The 18440-nt window shown below is 41.3% G+C and overlaps 1 protein-coding gene across 2 annotated transcripts in view; it reads right to left on the reverse strand.

The window, feature by feature from the left end:
• ZNF609 (zinc finger protein 609) overlaps positions 1-18440 on the reverse strand; it is a 278967-nt gene that overhangs the window by 84303 nt on the left and 176224 nt on the right. The window lies entirely within an intron of this gene.

Below are 18440 nucleotides of genomic sequence, written 5' to 3' on the forward strand. Positions count from 1 at the left end.
CGCAGTCGACTACATGGGAGTCCAGCGACATAGCCATTATGCTAACTGCTGGTCCCATTGCCTTCTATTTTTTAAAACCCAAACCCATTAGTTGGGCTTTATTGTTCTTGCTGTTGTATCGCATATACATCTGCCTGGATATATTTCTACTCTTTTTTTTTTTCTTAAATTGAAATACAGTTTTTTTTTTTTTTTGAGAGGTTTTTATTATAGGGCGCGTGCGCTCACCAGACAGACAGAGAGAGACAGAGAGACAGAAATCGAGAAATCACCCCCCAGGGGGGATGGTCATGCCGCAATCCCTTCTCCTCCATTCTCCTCTTGGGATCTTGGGCACGCACACACACGCGCCCGGCGTGAGTTTCAAGCCACCAGGTCCAGGACTCGAACCACGACACATAGCCATTACGCTAACTGCTGGTTCCCAGATATATTTCTACTCTTGACCGAAGTTTTGTAAGAAACAATACAAGATTTGGGGAGGGGGAGAGAAGGAGGAATTTTATTGAGAATTACTTACAAAAGACTTATCTGTAAGCTAGAACTCAGGAGTACAATTTTAGCTATCTAGATTCTAAGAGCTTTTGCTTTAGAAATATTGAAGTGTTTTTTAACAGTGAAAAAAAAAAGATCTTACTAAAATTAAATTAAGGAACATTCCACCTTTTAAATATTTAATTCTTATGTGGACTTCTTTCTAAAAAACTTGTGATGATTCTTGTGACAAAAGGTGGTTACGTAGCATTATTACGTAATGCTTATATATCATAGAGTTTTTAATAGAAGATCAGTAGGTTTCCTCTAAGGGGCACTCTTAACAGTGTACATCTTTAAATTTAGTTTGATGATTGTAATGGGTGCTGCAGATGCATTTGCACATTGCAATAAGATATGATGAGATGAATTATTAAAAATTATAGCAAAAGAGGTGTAAAACTTGGTTAAAATTCTTTCACTCTATTTATTCTTTAAATGTATAATGCCTACCTAATTTTTTGATGCAAACTCATTAAATTCAAATAGAAAAAAAATTAGGGATAACATATGAACATTCAGATTATCAGATAAGATTGCACATAAGGTAGAATGTCATTGAATGCATTAAACACTATATTAATAAGCTCTTTCTTCAATAATCCCAAAGTTCCTTAAAGTTTTTAGAGACTCAGCACCTTAAAGTTTTTAGAGACTCAGACTCAGACTCAAAGTTCCTTAAAGTTTTTAGAGACTCAGCACTGGCAATATTAATAGTAATATAGGTGCACAGGTTAAGGGGATTAAGATAAATACACATAAATATTTCTCCGACCAACATATTATATAAAACTTGTTTTCTCCCAGTTTTACTGTGGGTTATTAAAAAGAACATGGTGGGGCCAGCAGATGGCATGGAGTTTAAGGTGGCTGGATCCCACATAGTTAACTCTGTGGTTCGAGTCCCAGACCCTGAGGCTGGAAAATCACACCAGGTGAGTGTGTGTATACACGTCCAAAATCCTGAGAGGAAAATGGAGGGGAGGGGACTGTGGTGTGGCCATTCCTCGCTCTCTCTGTTTCTCTCTGGTGGATACACATGCCCTACCCTATAGCAAAACCAAAAAATATAAATAAAAATAAAAGAGTATGGTTCCACCACAGTGGTACAAGTGGTAGGGCACCGCTGGGCAATACTGAAGCACATGGGAAAGTGGCTGGGGTTCAGATTCTGAGCTGACGTGAACATGCCGGGCACACCCCACAGGCGTGTCCATGATTTTGGCTTACTGGAAGGCTGAGGGGAGGATCATGATGTGGCCAAGAATGTGTCAGAAGTGTCTCTCTCAGTAAAGAAAAACACAATTCTTAAAAATGAAAAGCAGGTCATTAAAATGTCCCATTTATCTAATTATTTATTTCTGTCTCTAAAACTAAGATACAGGGAGGAAAAATAACAATTATTTTAACTATCTTCTGCTGACTAGAATTTTGAGACAAATTGTTTACTGTATTTTAAGAAAATAATTAAGGATTATTTTTGCTTATTCTGAAAAGTAGGCAATTCCTTGTTATAAGAGGTTGGCAGGCAGAAATCATGGAGATGAAGGGAGAATTCTGCATATGCTCCTTTCCACAAAGATCTTGTTGGAATGCAATATGGCATCTTGAGTAAGTCCCAACACAGCACAACTGCAATAACAAGGAGGCTTCTGGTCTGCTGAGCCTCTAGATTTCACTTGGGGCTGCTTTGAAAAAGAATTTGATTAATTGGGACCGGCAGATGGCATAATGGTTACATCACTGGACTCCCACATAGTCAACCACGGTTCAAGTCCTGGACCTGGTGGCGTAAAACTCATGCCAGGCATGTGTGCATGCATCCCCAAGATGCTGAGAGGTTAATGGAGGAGAAGGGATTGTGGCACAGCCATCCCCCTGGGGGTATGATTTCTTGCTTTCTGTCTCTCTGTCTCTCCAGTGAGTGCATGGCCCTATAGCAAAATATCTCTCTTAAAAAAAAAGAAAAGAAAAGAAAAAGAATTTGATTGTAAATTGGCTAATTTCTAAAATATCTTGTAGCAGAAGGCAAGGAGGAAAAGAGAAAGACACCTGGTAACTGATACCGTAACCAGACTTCGAACAGTTCTTAGAAGTTACTTATTCTGGAGACCAGTAGACAGTGTAATGGTTATGTCGCTGGACTCCCATGTAGTCAACCATGGTTTGAGTCCCAGACCTGGTGGGTTAAATTCACACTGTGTGTGTGTGTCCAAAATCCTGAGAGGTGAATGGAGGAGAAGGGATCGTGGCGTGTGATTTCTCATTTTCTGGTGAGTACACATGCCCTATAGCAAAAATCTCTTAAAAAATAATAAAGAAGTAGTTACATATTCTGTTATACACATAAAACCTATTTTAGTACTTAATTTTAGCCAATCAGCACCTGGTCAAGGTCAGTAAGGATGACTGCTTCAGTGTGCACTAGGAAATGCAAGTACAGCGAACAATTTGAAGGCTGCAAACTTGCCACGGGGACTCTCGAGTAGTCCCACAAAGTTTCGGGCATAGACCTTGATATTTTTTCTACTACAGAAAAAGAGACAGCAGATCAAACAATCCTAATGTTCAAGTCTGTTTAAACTCCTACTGTGTGGGAATAGATAAAATATTCTAGAAATTTAACCAAAGGAAAAATAAAATCGACGCACAACACAAACCACATGGCAGTGTTCATTACTGTGAAGGGTTTTGTTGAATGAAGCATCTCCTCTGAGCTCCTTAAGTCTTCTCACTCTATGATTTCCTACCTGCTTGAAATTCACAACATTTTCCTTCAGCAAAGTATTAATTTTACAACTGAGGAGTGAAGGTAGGAAACTATTACCTCTGAAACTGACTGAATTTTTACTGCAGAAGGCTGATGATCCCTCCTATTCCTGTATTGTTCCAAAGGGAAACAATAGGATTTGCTTCCCAAGAATAGAGAAGTGGGGAACAGCTCATCTTTGGCTGTAACTACTACATCTTCTAAACATAGTTCTTTTACCTGCTCTCGTATACTCATTTCCTACAAAGTAAGGGCTGGAGTATGTCATCTCTACATCAACGTTTTACTCTTCTGTATATAAAAACAAACGAATAAGAGTCAGCAGGTGGCAGCTGGATCCCACATGGCTGACCATGTGGTTCGAGTCCTGGACCAGCTGCTAAAAAAGCAAGCCAGATATGTGCATGTGCATTCCTGAGAGGAGAAGAGAGGAGAAGGGACTGTGGTGTGGTCATCCCCTCTTGGGGGTGTTTTCTCATTTTCCCTCTTTCTTTCCCCAACAAGTACCTGAACCCTATGGCAAATAAAACAAACAAATTTTAAAAAAATCCCACAAGTCAAAAACTGGAAACGCAAAAGGTAAATACTTTTTCTGAATAATTTGGAGCCAGAAATGTCTGAAGAAAAATCTTAAACAGTGATTACCACAGGGCCAGCAGGTTGCATGGTGCTTAAGAAGCTTAGACTCCCACATGGCCAACCATGACTCGAGTTCCAGACGTGGTGGCTTGCTTTCTCACTTTTCCTCTCTGTCTCTCTCTGATCAAATTAAAAATAAATAAACTATTTTTTAAAAAAAATTATTATTTTATTTAACTTTATGTATGTATTTACTTACCACCACACCACCTACTGGCCCCCTTAAATAATTTTTTTTGAGAGTTTTTTTTTGCTATAGGGCGAGTGCACTCACCAGAAAGACAGAGAGAGACAGAGAGACAGAAAGTGAGAAATCACAACCCCCCCCCAGGGGATATGGCCATGCCACAGTCCTGTCTCTTCCATTTTCCTCTTGGGATCCTGGGCATGCGTGCACACACGCCCGGCCTGATTTTAAGCTACTGCGTCCAGGACTCGAACTGTGGTCGACTACATGGGAGTTCAGTGACATAGCCATTACAACATCTGCTGGTCCCTAAAATAATTCTTAAAAACAAAACAAAATAGGCCGGCCCACATAAGTCTACTTAATCTATAACATGGCTGGACCAAACTGAAGTAAAGTATCTAATCACCATTCATAATCATTATTATGAGAATTCTAAATGGAGAAACTAAAAACCCACATCTTTCCTGCAGCTTGGGAAGGAGTAATAGAAGGATATTCCCTGCTGGTCTCAAACTGATAAACCAGCTGATCTCAAACTTTTTGGTTGTAGGAATCTTTTATGCTTTTAAAAATTAAGAACTTTATGGGACCAGCAGTTAGCGTAATGGCTAACGTCGCTGGACTCCTACGTAGTCGACCATGGTTAGAGTCCCGGACCTGGGGGCTTAAAATCAGGCCAGGGCCGCCGGCGGTGCGATCCTGAGAGGAGAATGGAGGAGAAGGGATGCAGCGTGACCATCCCCCTTGGGGGGTGATTTCTTACTTTCTGTCTCTATGTCTCTGTCTGTCTGGCAAGCGCACGCGCCCTATAGCAAAAATCTCTCCCCCTTCCCCCCCAAAAAAAGAAGGTTGAGGGCCAGTCTCATAGCCTACTGATTGAGGAAGCTGGATCCCACATGGCCTACTGAGGCTCTAGTCTTGTCTAGAAAAACATGTCAAATGTGTACCCCAAATCCAGATAGCACAGAGAGTTTGATGTAAAGAGACTGTAGTATGACCACATCTTATTAGGGGTGCTTTCTCTCTTTCTGTACCCTGTGGTTATTGAAAGGAAAAAAAAAAAAAGAGTTGAGAATCTCAAAGAACTTTCATTGTGTGGGATATATCTATTGATATTTACTACACTAGAATTAAACTAGAAGAACTTAACCAAAAGGTAAATAAAATTTATTTAAAATAACATTTTAAAACCTATTGAGTTGTCAGAAAAGTCATGAAGCATTTTTCTATGTGTGCTTTCATTTTAAAGAATTTTTAATTTAGCTTTATTTATTTATTTATTTTAATTTGACCAGAGAGGGATAGAGTAAGAGAGCAAAAGAGAGAAAGAGAGAGAGAGAGAGAAAGTAAGAAAGGAAGCCACCAAGTTCAGGACTTAAAACGTGGTCAGCTATGGGGAGCCCAGCACTTAAACCACCATGACCCCTGCTGGCCCCAGCATTTTTCTATGTGTTTTTATGCAAAAACAAGTCATGACTTTTCTGATGACTCTATATTATTTAGGAACATATATAAAAGTTTAAATAAAAATAGCTATAGTTTTTCAAAAGTAAAGAGGGAAAAGCATGCTTAAAAAAAAAAAAAAGAAAAGAAAACAGGACTAGCAGTTGGCATAATGGCTATGTCACTGGGCTCCCATGTAGTTAACCATGGTTCACGTCCCAGACCTGGTGGCTTAAACTCATGCCAGGTCCGTGTGCATACATGCCTAAGATCCTGAGAGAAGAACAGAGGAGAAAGGATTGTGGTGTGGTCAACACCCCTGGGGAGTGATTTCTCAGTTTCTGTCTCTATTTCTCTCTGTCTTTCTGGCGAGCACATGCGCCCTATAGCAAAAACCTCTCCAAAAAAAATTATTGCAAATCTTTAATGTTTGGTTTTATAAAAGAGAGTCTTATGGGGGCTGGAAGGTGGCATGGTGGTTAAGGGCGCTGGACTCCCATATGGGCAACTGCAGTTGGAGTCCTGGACTTGGCGGCTTGCTTTCTCACTTTCTCTCTCCCTCTCTTTCTTTCTCTGTCCCTCTGTGGTCAAAATTAAAAATAAATAAATTAAGTCAAATAAAAAATAATTCAAAAAAAAAAAAAAGAAGAAGACAGTCTCATGTATGTTTTGGCAGTCAGCCTGTGGTGAATGTTTGGATGGAAGTATAGAAAGAAAATTATCCTCACACCAAACATACATATATACAGATATGTGTGTGTGTTGTATGTAATAGATTTTTCAGATAATTGTGGATATTCTCCTTCAATATGACACCAAAACTTTTTTTTTTTTTTTTTTTTTTTTAAGTTTTTTTATATTGGGGATGTTGTGGTCCCCAAGGCGTGTGTGCTCGCCAGACAGACAGAGAGATAGAAAGCAAGAAATCACCCCCCGGGGGGATGGCCACGCTGCAATCCCTTCTCCTCCATTCTCCTCTTGGGATCTTGGGCACGCACGCACACGTGCCCGGCGTGAGTTTTAAGCCACCAGGTCTGGGACGTGAACCACGGTTGACTACGTGGGAGTCCAGTGACATAGCCATTACGCTAACTGCTGGTCCCATGACACCAAAACTTAACAAGTGATGTTTAAAAGTTACATTGGTTAGAGTCAACATGGAATAACTGTTATGAACTTTTTGTACTGTTTTACATTAAAATCAACTGTCCAACCTACACTCTGAGTACTTCTTTTACCTCTGCATGACTTTTTATATCGGCTCTCAGTATTTTGGGCATGCACACACGCCTGGTGTGATTTTCAAGCTGCCAGGTCTGGAACTCAAACCATGGTTGGCCATGTGGGAGACTAGTGCCTGCTGGCCCAGTATGCATGATTTTTCAACATCATGCATTGCTCATTTAGAAAACACTGGTTTACAGGGTCAGCAGATGGTATGGTAATTGGAGGCACTGGAGTCCCATGTGACCAACTGCAGTTCAAGTTCCGAACCTGGTGGCTTGCTTTCTCATTTTCCCTCACTTTCTCTTGAATCTTGCTCTGGTCGAATAATAATAATAATAATAATAAAGTAATAATAAATAGAGTTAAAACAATAAGTCATATTCATTAGTATTGCATTTGATGTCATTACAAAAGCCTTTAGAAACTGGTAAGCTATCAAGCTTACAGGAGACAAATACAAGTTTTCCCAAATAAAAATATCTGCTCTAAAGTTCAACCTTTACCATTAGAAGTAAATACCGTCAATTATTTTCCTTGGAGTAATAGGCTCATTTCATTCAGTTTCAAGAAAATGTCTACCAAACAACAAAGCCTGAGTAACTTAATTTGTCAATTGTTCTTTCAAGTAAAAATGGTATCCTGGGGGCCAGTGAGTGGTGTGGTAGTTAAGGCAACTCAATCCCACATGGCCAACTGTGTGATTTGAGTCCTGGACCCAATGGGTTGAAAAACAAGCTGGGCATGTGTGTGTGCATGCCCAAAATTCCAAGAGGAGAATGGAGAAGTGACTGTGGAGTGGCCACCACCCCCCCTTTGTCCCCGAGGGTTGTTATTTCTCTTTCCGTCTCCAGCAAGTACACAAGCCCTATGACAAATGAAAAAAAAAAAGAAAAGAAAAGAAAAAAATAAATAAAAAAAGAAGGCATTCTTTAAAAAAACTGGCTAGTTCAGTTGGCAACTAACTTTTCCTGGAGACAAACATGGTACTTGGCATGGAACAGAAGTGCTTTATGTAAACTTCACATTTTGTTACACAAAAATATAAATCGACACATCCTCAAAGGTTGAGATGTAATATAACTCTCTCTCTCTCTGTCTGATCAAACTGGAAAATAACAAATAAAGTTTAAAAATAAATACATAAATAAATAAAAGCACACAGGGTACGTGTGTGCATGCCCCAAATCCAAAATGAAGAGAATGTAGTGGAAGGGATTGTAGTGTGACCATCTCCCATGAGGGATGCTTTCTCACTTTCCCCATAGCAAATTAAAAAAAAAAGAAAGAAAAAGATAAATGAATGTAGTATGGTTGTTAACTACTGACAAAATTGGGGGATGGGATCATTCTATCCAGTGCCTATTTATTTTGCATTTACTAAGGATAAGACTTCTCTAAAATCTCGGGACCAGCAGTTAGCGTAATGGCTATGTCGCTGGACTCCCACGTAGTCAACCACAGTTCGCGTCCCAGACCCGGTGGCTTAAAACTCACGCCGGGCGTGTGTGCGTGCCCAACATCCCGAGAGGAGACTGGAGGAGAAGGGATTGCGGCATGGCCATCCCCCCTGGGGGGTGATTTCTCGCTTTCTGTCTCTCTGTCTCTCTCTGTCTGTCTGGCAAGCGCACGTGCCCTATAGCAAAAACCTCTCAAAAAAAAAAAAAAAAGACTTCTCTAAAATCTTAATTTAGTAATTCGGAAATTAAACATGCCACTAGCTAAAAAAATAGTTTAAATGAGTCCTTAATTAACCAAGAGCTGTGGTTTTCCTACAGAAGGCTTCCTTACCCTTGCCATTTAAAATGAAGGTCTACAGATAAAACCATACAGAGGCATGAAGGGTGCTGTACACGGGTTAACTTCTGATTATGGACGTCTTAGCACTGTGGAGTCAAGCAGGAAATGGCCATCTGCTTAGACAGGATCCAAAGCCCAAGAGTCTCCTTAGTGATTGCTCTAAAAGGTCCACAGAAAACCAACAGATTCGTACAACTTCCACATAAGACTTGGATTTGACAGGAAATAATTGGCGATTCTGATGAGAGGTCATCATATCTAAAAAAAAAACAGTTTAAGCAACAAAGCAGATATGTCTTCCTAGAAAACACCCTTATGTATTCATATCACGTATAAGTTCCTGAAAGAATATGCACATAATCATAGTGTCATGGTAAAAGATCATCTAACTAACCTCTCAAGGGTGAAATCTTTTCTATAATAGGTAGTCGTATAACCTGTACTTGAATTTGCTGCCACCTAACTGGGTGTGCCGAGCAGTCCCTTACTTGATCAGTGTGAATGAAAAGAATCAATTCTATAACATGACATAGTCTATCTGTATGCCTAGCAGTGTGTCCAGTGTTTTGGTAATCACAATATAATAGCCATTACTAACTCTTCTAAGAGTCAAGCCACTCTTGAAAGCTCACACTGACTTTCACATCCATCAAAACCCTTAGATCTTTTTCTTTTTAATTGATTTTTCTATGAGAGAGACAGAGACAAAGACAGAGAAGCAAGCACCCTTAACATGTCTGACCATTCCACAATCATTCTGCCCCAAACTCCCAGGCAAACAGGGTCACATGAATGCTTGATCAAATTATTGTTCAAAGGACTAGTAGATGGCATAATAGCTATGTCACTGGATTCCCACATAGTTGACCGTGGTTCAAGTACTAGACCCAGTGACTTAAAACTCCCACCAGGCGCATGTGCATGAGTGCCTAAAATCCTGAGAGGAGAATGGAGAAGGGATTGTGGCCTGGCCATCCCTCCTGGGTGGGGAGGTGTGTGTGTGATTTCTCACTTTCTGTTTCTCTCTGTCTCTCCGGTGAGTACACACGCCCTACAGCAAAAATCGCCCCTAAAAATATAGTTATTGTTCAAGTTAGTCCAGAACCCACAGTCAGGCCCTCCTGGAGGTGCCAGAATCACAGATCCATGCTCTACCACCTGCACTACCATGGCCCCCCTTGGGTCTTTTTCTACTTTAACTTTTAAGTAGCTAGGTGTCCCAAATTACTATTGAGATAACAAAAGATAAATATGTGCAATAGCAAAGGATATACCCACAGTGAAAAGGTTCTCACCCATCCCTGCCGCCAGTTTCCTTATAAAGAAGCAACCAAAGTGATACAAATAAATATTTGCTTGCTCATATGTACTTTTTTGTATATATACAAAGATAGCAAACTGTATATACTGCTCTGCACTTTATTTGTTCATGTAACAAAAATGTAGGTACTCTTAAACTTTTATCTTCCTAAAAGATTGGTTGAAATCTCAGGTCTAATACTTATGACCACAGGTTCATGATACAATCTTTCTAGGCCTCAGTTCCCTCTTCTGTAAAATAAAGACATCATTAACTTAATGTAAAAGTGCTTAGTACACATTACTCAGACACAGTAACAGTCCAGTTAATATTACCCAATAATAATAGTACCCTGTTCATTTAATCCCCTCTCCACTGTCCTGTGACACTGTCAATCGCACTCAGTGTTAGAGTTACCTATCTTGTATTGGTTGGTACTGGCACAATTCTGACTTTTCACTATGCCTTCCTTCCACCCCTCTTCTTTTGTTAAGGTGACCTCTCTCTACTGTTAAGCAATCCATTCCCCTTTCCCACTCCATTAGACAGAGGAGTGGCCCAGATCTACCAAAACTACACACGGAAGAGATTTTCCACAGGCTGTATTCTTTCTTCTTTTAGTGCCTTAAGTGAGAAGGACTAAATCTGGAGCTGACAGAGGGCACGTTGACACATGAAGGTTTGCCTCGCCAATTCCGAGGAAAGCGGAGTAGGGAGATGAGTAAAAACAGAATCTGATGGCATTATTTGAGCCCCTGCCTAAAATGAATAAACCCATTCAAAGGAAACCACACATTCCTTGTTAAACCTGGTTTAACCAGATTTGTATCACATCTAGAAAAAGTCCTGACCACTATAGCACCCACAAATTCATATGCATACCTTTTATTTAGTCACTGAAGTTATTAAAAAAAAAAAAAGTTGAACAAGATAGCACCAAAGGCAGAGCCTTGTGGTACACCACCTCCATCCTAGCTGACGAACATCTAGTAATCTATATTCTTTAAATATAGCTCTTGGGCCAGCTATAAAATCACCCAACTGTATCACCATCCCGTCCACATTTCACTGACATGTCTTCGAGAGCATCATAAAAGGCTTTTTCAAATACCCTGAAGAAATCAAGGTGCTCTAATCTACTCACCTAACAACTCTATTGGGGGGAACAAAGAGAGAGGGATAAAGTATGAGTTTTAGCATGTCTTGCTTTGAAATTAAACTGGTTCCTAGTAAATGCTCTTTTTCTGGATTCCTTTTCTTCATTCAGCAACATTAAATAACTACAATGAGCTAAGCACTTATGCTAAGTGATGAATAAAATATCACTGTCCCGGGGTCAGAGGTGGGAGTGGTTGGGTAAGAAGTCAAGTAATGAAAGTGATGTCATAAAAGATGGCAAAGAGATGAGTAAGAAAGGGGCAGAATCACTGGGTTCACCTGAAAATTAGGCAGGTGGCATTTCAGCTGAATTGTACGGGATATAGTCAACAGAAAGATTTAATAAACCAGGTTATTTTAGTCAGCTGCAATATTAAAATCGGGCCTGAGAGGAAGAAACAATAATTTGACATGGAGGGATTGAAGGGAGTGGTGGGAGATTTCATGTCATGGTAAAGAGAAAGTCACTATGGAGTTATAAGCAGGAAAGTGATAATGATTCAATATGCATTAATTAATTAATTAATTATGGAGAGGTTTTTGCTATAGGGCACATGCGCTCGCCAGAATGACAGAGAGAAACAGAGACAGAATGCGCAGAAAGTGAGAAATCAGCACCCCAGGAGGGATGGCCACGCCACAACCCCTTCTCCTCCGTTCTCCTCTCAGGATCTTGGGCATGAACACACACACGCCTGGCGTGAGTTTAAGCCACTGGGTCTGGGACTTGAACTGCAGTCGACTACATGGGAGTCCAGTGACATAGCCATTATGCCAACTGCTGGTCCCTTCAATATGCTTTTTAAATTTTTACTTTGGCTTTGAGGGAGAGTAATCAGTTGGCAAGGATACCAGTTAGAAACCCTCTATAACAATTCAAGTAAGAGATGATGATGGCTTGACCCAAGGCAGAGGTGGTTGTATTGAAAAGAAAGAGGTGGGTTAGAGGTAGAATCAGCAGGACTCAGTGACTGACTCAGTGTCAAGGAGGTAGGAAAAACCTGGGCTGCTTTCAAGGCTTATGAACTGTTATCCTGGGAGGCATAAGAAAACAGCAGCAGCAGCAACAACCATAACAATGACAATTCTTGCTAGGATAGAATCAAAAAAATCAAAAAACAAATTCAACTTTGGACACAAGTTTTAAGTAGATAGCTACACGCACAGAGCTGAACTCAGGATAAAAGAGCATTAGTTACTAGAAACCATGAGCTTGCTTGGATACAATAGGAAATAAAGGAAGAAACTGGGTTGTGAGGGAATCTAAAGAATAGCAACATTTGGGGCTGGCATGTGGCATGGTGGTTAAGGTGCCCGACTCCCACGTAGCCAATCATGGTTCAAGTCCCGAACTTGGTGGCTTGCTTTCTCACTTTCTCTCTCTCGCTCTCGCTCTTGCCCTCTCTGATTAAAAATGTAAGAATAAATAGATAAAGTTAAATAAAATAATAAAAAAAAGAATAGCAACATTTAAAGGAGTAAATCTAAGAAGAAAAAACCACAAAGATGTCTGAAAATGCTAATAATCATACTGCTAAAAGAGAAGTTTAATTTACTGGGTGTGTTTACCAACTACTTTTCAAAGCATTTTATTTAAAGAATTATTTACTTAACTTTATTCATTATCATTATTATTATTTTTAATTTGACCAGAGAGAGAGAGAAAGGGGAACTGCGGTCAACCACGTGGAAGTCCAGCACCTCAAACACTGCACTTGCTACCCCTTCAAAGTATTTCATATGTATTTCATTTATTCCTAAAACAACTCTCTGGGATAACTACTATTATTACCTGCTTTTAAAGATCAGTACACTGGGGACCAGCAGTTGCACAATGGCTATGTAAAGTCCCACGTAGTCAACTGCAGTTCAAGTCCCAGACCCAGCGGCTTAGTACACACACTGGGTGCATGTGTGCGCATGCCTAAAATCCCAAGAGAAGTCTGGAAGAGAGGGGATTGTGGTGAGGCCATCTTCCCGGGGTGGGGTGAGGGGTGTGATTTCTCCCTTTCTGACTTTCTCTCTGTCTCTCTGGCAAGCGCATTACCTACCGCAAAACAAAACAAAACAAACAAACAAAAAAACTCTAATAGTTGCAGGAGAGGCAAGGCACAACGAAAGTACTGATGGACCAGCATGTGGTATGGATGTTAAGGTGGTTGGATCTCAATGGCCAACTGTGCAGTTGGAGTCCAGGATCTGGTGGCTTGAAAAACATGCTGGGGGACCAGCAGATAGTGTGATGGTTATGTTGCTGGACTCCCACATGGCCAACTAAGGTTCAAGTCCTGGACCTAGTGGCTTGAAAATCATGCCAGGCACGTGTACCTGCATGCCCAAAATCCTGAGGGAAAGGACTGTAGTGTGGCCATCCTCCTGGGGGGTGATTTCTTGCTTTCTGTCTCTCTGTCTTTCTGTCTCACATGCCCTATAGCCCTATAGCAAAAAATTGTCAAAAAAAAAAAAAAAAAAAAAAAAAAAGAAAGAAAGAAAGAAAGAAAGAAAGAAAAAGAAAAGAAAAAAACATGCTGGGAATGTGTGCATATGTGTCCAAAGTCCCAAGAGAGAATGGAGGAGAACAAACTGTGGCGTAACACCTCCCTCCGCCTCCAACACACACAGGGAGCAATTTCTCACTTTCCCTCTCTTCCTCTGTCTCTCTCCAGGGAATGCCCTATAGTAACTTAAAAAATTTAAAAAGGGACAACAGGTGGCATGGAAGTGAAGGAAGTAGATCTCACATGCTTGCCTTCACAGTTTGAGTCCCAGACCTGGCAGCCTGAAAAATCACACTGGGTGTGAGCATATATGTGCCCAAGATCCCAAGAAGAGAATGAAGGAAAAAGGATTGCAATGTGGCCACCCTGGGGAGTTATTTCTCGTTTTCTGACTGTCCGTCTGTCTGTCTGTCTGTCTGTCTGTCTCTCTCTCTCATGCTTGCACCCGAAAGCAAAAACAAAAACAAAAAGAAGAAGAAAAAAAAAAAGCACTGAGGAGAAGGTTAGGTAATTAAGATTTATTATGTGCCTACTGTGAGCCAGAAGTTCTACCTATGTTATCTTGTTAAAATCTCGTAATATCCCCATGAAGTGGTTGATAGCTTTGATTGATAAAAAAATAAATAAACATAGCTGCAGGAAGGTTAACTGACTTGTCTCTAATTACTTACTTACTTACTTATGGAGAGGTTTTTGCTATAGGGTGCGTGTGCTTGCCAGAAAGACAGCGAGACAGAAAGTGAGAGACCATCCCCCAGGGGCCACGCTGCAATCCTTTCTCCTCCATTTTCCTCTTGGGATCTTGGACATACCCAGCATGAGTCCCCGGGTCTGGGACTCAAATGGTGGTTTAACTATACGGAATCCAGCAACATAATTATTACGCCATCTGCTGGTCCCTAAATACCCAGTTATTAAGTAAAAGAACAAAGATTTGGACCATGGTATGTCTGATTTTAAAGCTTATGCTCTTTTCCACTATACCATGCTACCCCAAAGCAGCTTAGGTATGCCCAGGAAAGAGAGTGCAAAGTAGCTCAGGATTGTCTGTTTAATAGGCACTGCGCCACCTACGTACAGGGTTGAGCTCGCAGACTGGGGGGCACCCGTGGAGATCCTGGAACCCCCAGGGGTACTGAGGAACTATATTCTGTTCTCGGATTTTCTGAATACCAGTGTTAAGCTCTGTGGTTTACAATTTAGAAAATTTGGACATTTTCCTGTCTGTAGTCCTCTTGACAGTCACCCATTTAATAGGATGTCCCTAGAAAACAGGGTCACTAACTATATCTGCAAATTCTTTAACTATTTTTCAATAACTGGGGCTTAGTCAGTTAGACTCAATCAAAACTTTGCCTAACAGGAAGGAGGGTACTTGTTACTTAGTTGTCCTCTGCTAAAGCAAATTTATCTTACGTAAAATAATCAAAGGTGGTTCCATGAATTTTTATTTATTTTTAGATCTGGATTTTTACATTAGTTTTGGTAAATCCTTACTTTCATTCACATGGTGGTTCTTGTTTAAAGTAGCATCATAACATGGTTCTGACTTTTCAATACCGATACCCTTATGAAGCAGAACTGAAAAGCCTGTCATAAAGCAGTCAAGCCTTGTTAAACTATATTTCATTTTTCAATGACTTCCTCCTCCTAAAACAGACCAACATAAACCAAGATACCAAATAATAAGCCTATATGAAGTTTAGAATTTTATGGAACACACTGCATTTCACATGCAGGGCTTACAAAACCCTAGAGAAATTGAAAGCAGCAATTCATCTATCAAGGGACAGAAAAATTAAGTTTCTTGAACACCATTAGCTTTAGAAAGGACATTAGTTACATTCTTATCAAAGTCTTTTCTCTTTAAACATCTCTTTTAACCAAGATAGAGCATATTAGGTAAATACAGTGATGTAAGAGTCGCTGAATTTTAGTTTGCCGGTATCTTTACTGCCTTTCCTTATATTTAGTAGTACATATAAGCCTCCATCCAACAGAACAATAAATGGGAGATTCACAGAACTCTCGCCTCAGAAAAATAGACATTCTGTCTTAGAAGAGTCGATACAAATGTTATAGCCCTGTGTACAAAACTTCATTTTAGACTGGGATGAACTGGTAAATAATCACAGTAGACGTGAATAAACGGCTGCAAATATCTGCCCTTCTACTTCCACTGTACTGGACCTATAGGATAAGGAACAGTCTCCCAGGACAAAAGGAAGAAAGCATACTCCAAGCAGAAGTAACCGTCTGTACAAACGTGACTGGTACGAACAAATACTATGTAGTCAAAGATCAGCAAGTTGGGGCCAGCAGATGGTGTAGCGGTTGTCAGGCTCAACCTCTCACACGGCCAACTGCAGTTCGAGGCCTGGACCCGAAACTCATACCGGTGCATGTGCGTGCATGCCCAAGATCTCAGGAAGAAAATGGAAGAGAAAAGGACTGCTGCATGGCCATCTCCCTGGGGGGTGATTTCTCACTTTCCCTCTCAGGGTCACTGTCTCTGTCTCTCTGGCAAGTGCACACACCCTAGGGCAAAAATCTCTAAATATACCCCCTAGAAACAAAAACACTTGACACTCATGCTGGGCACATGTGAGTGTATGCCCAATATCCTGAGAGGAGAATGGAGAAGGGACTGTGGCATGGCCATCCCCCCTTGGGGGTGAGTTTTCACTTTCTCTCACTCTGGGTCTCCAGGAAGCACACACACCCATAGCAAAAATGAATAAATAAATCAGCAAATAAGTAATAGAAGAATACAGGGAGAGAGTGTGTGACCATGATCTTTTTTTTTTTTTTTTTTGGAGAGGTTTTCGCTACAGGGCGCGTGCGCTCACCAGACAGAGAGAGACATAGAGACAGAAAGCGAGAAATCACCCCCCAGGGGGGATGGTCACGCTACAATCCCTTCTCCTCCATTCTCCTCTTGGGATCCTGGGCACGCACTCACACGTGCCCAGCATGAGTTTTAAGCCACCGGGTCCGGGACGCGAACTGCGGTCGACTACTTGGGAATCCAGCGACATAGCCATTATGCTAACTGCTGTTCCCTGACCATGATCTTAACTGCCTGAGGCAGAGGGGTGGACTGCGGTGTGAAGATCCTGTTGAGGATGCCAAGCCACCAACCACTATCTTTCATCTTTCTCACGGAATAAATACTTAAAAACTACGGGGAGAATAAAATTTGGACTTAATCTTGTAGCTTTTAAGAAGCCACCGAGGACACCCAGCAGCAGTAGCACTCGTGATATGTTGCTGCTTGACGGGCTGAGGTCATGGGAGGTCCAGGTTGATTCCCAGCCCACCCAAAAATGCCAGGCATGGTGGGGTACAACTATAGTCCCAGCTACATGGGAGGCTGAGGTAGGATGATCGCAATATAGCAAAAGCCTAGCTTTAAAAAAAAATACATACACTGTTCCCACAAAAGGAAAGAAAAGTCGACGAAGCCGCTGCTACCTCTACCACTAAAGAATTAAAGCAAGGGGGTAATGCTATCAGATTTGTATAAAGGGAAAATTAGGGCTGGTTCCAGGGCCAAGTGGCTAAGGGAGCAGGATCCCACATGGCTTATGGTTTGAATCCTGGCTCTGGTGATCTGAAAAACATGCCAGGTATGTGTACCCCAAATCTCAAAAGGATGAAGAAATGGAGGAGAAAAGATTGTGGTGTGACCATACTCCACTGTGGGGATGGGAGTGTATCCCTCCCTCTCTGTCTCTCTCTGGCAAATTAAAAAAAAAAAAAGGTAAAATTAATAGATGAGAGAAATAAACTAAAGATTGAAAAAGGGTGTTCCTAAGAATAAACCCAGTAAGTATGGGGTCATTGGAAAAGTCATGACATATTTTTTCATGTTGTTCTTTTAAAAAATGTATCCTGGGACCAGCAGTTAGCGTAATGGCTATGTCGCTGGACTCCCATGTAGTCGACCGCAGTTTGAGACCTGGACCTGGTGGCTTGAACTCATGCCAGGCGCATGTGCGTGCGTGCCCAAGATCCCAAGAGGAGAATGGAGGAGAAGTGATTGCAGCGTGGCCATCACTCCTGGGGGGTGATTTCTCGCTTTCTATCTCTCTGTCTCTGTCTGTCTGGTGAGCGCATGCGCCCTATACCAAAAAAAGTCTCCAAAAAAAAAAAGGGAACTAGCAGTTAGCGTAATGGCTATGTTGCTGGATTCCCACATAGTCAACCGTGGTTCGCGTCCCGGACTCGGTGGCTTAGAACTCAAGCCGGGCGCATGTGCGTGCATGCCCAAGATCCCGAGAGGAGAATGGAGGAGAAGGGATTGCGGCATGACCATCCCCCCTGGGGGGTGATTTCTCACTTTCTGTCTCTAATGTCTCTCTGTCTGCCTGGCGAGCGCACGCGCCCTATAACGAAAATCTCTCCAAAAAAAAACAAAACAAAACAAAACAAAACAAAACAAAAAAACAGGCACTCATGCCAGCAGGTGACGTGATAGTTAAGGACTCTAGACTCTCACATGGCCGACCATAGTTCAAGTCCTGGACCTGGTGGCTTATTTTCTCACTTTCTCTCTCTTGTTCTGTCCTCTCTGGTCAAATTAAAATAAATAAATAAATAAATAAAATTATTTAAAGAAAAAACAAAAACAAAAACAGGCATTCTTGGAGCCAGCAGGTGGTGTAGTGGTTAAGGTGCTGGACTCCCACATGGCCGACCATGGTTTAAGTCCCAGACCCAGAAACTCACACTGGGTACATGTGCATGTATGCTTTAAATCCAGGGAGTAGAACGGAGAAGAAGGGACTGTGGTGTGGCCACCTCCCCAGGCGGTGATTTCTCACTTTCTCTCTGTCTCTCCAGCAAGCACATATGCCCTATAGCAAAAATCTCTCTCAAAAA

Source organism: Tupaia chinensis, unplaced genomic scaffold (assembly GCF_000334495.1).
Source record: "Tupaia chinensis unplaced genomic scaffold, TupChi_1.0 Scaffold000063_1, whole genome shotgun sequence".
Lineage (NCBI taxonomy): Eukaryota > Metazoa > Chordata > Mammalia > Scandentia > Tupaiidae > Tupaia > Tupaia belangeri.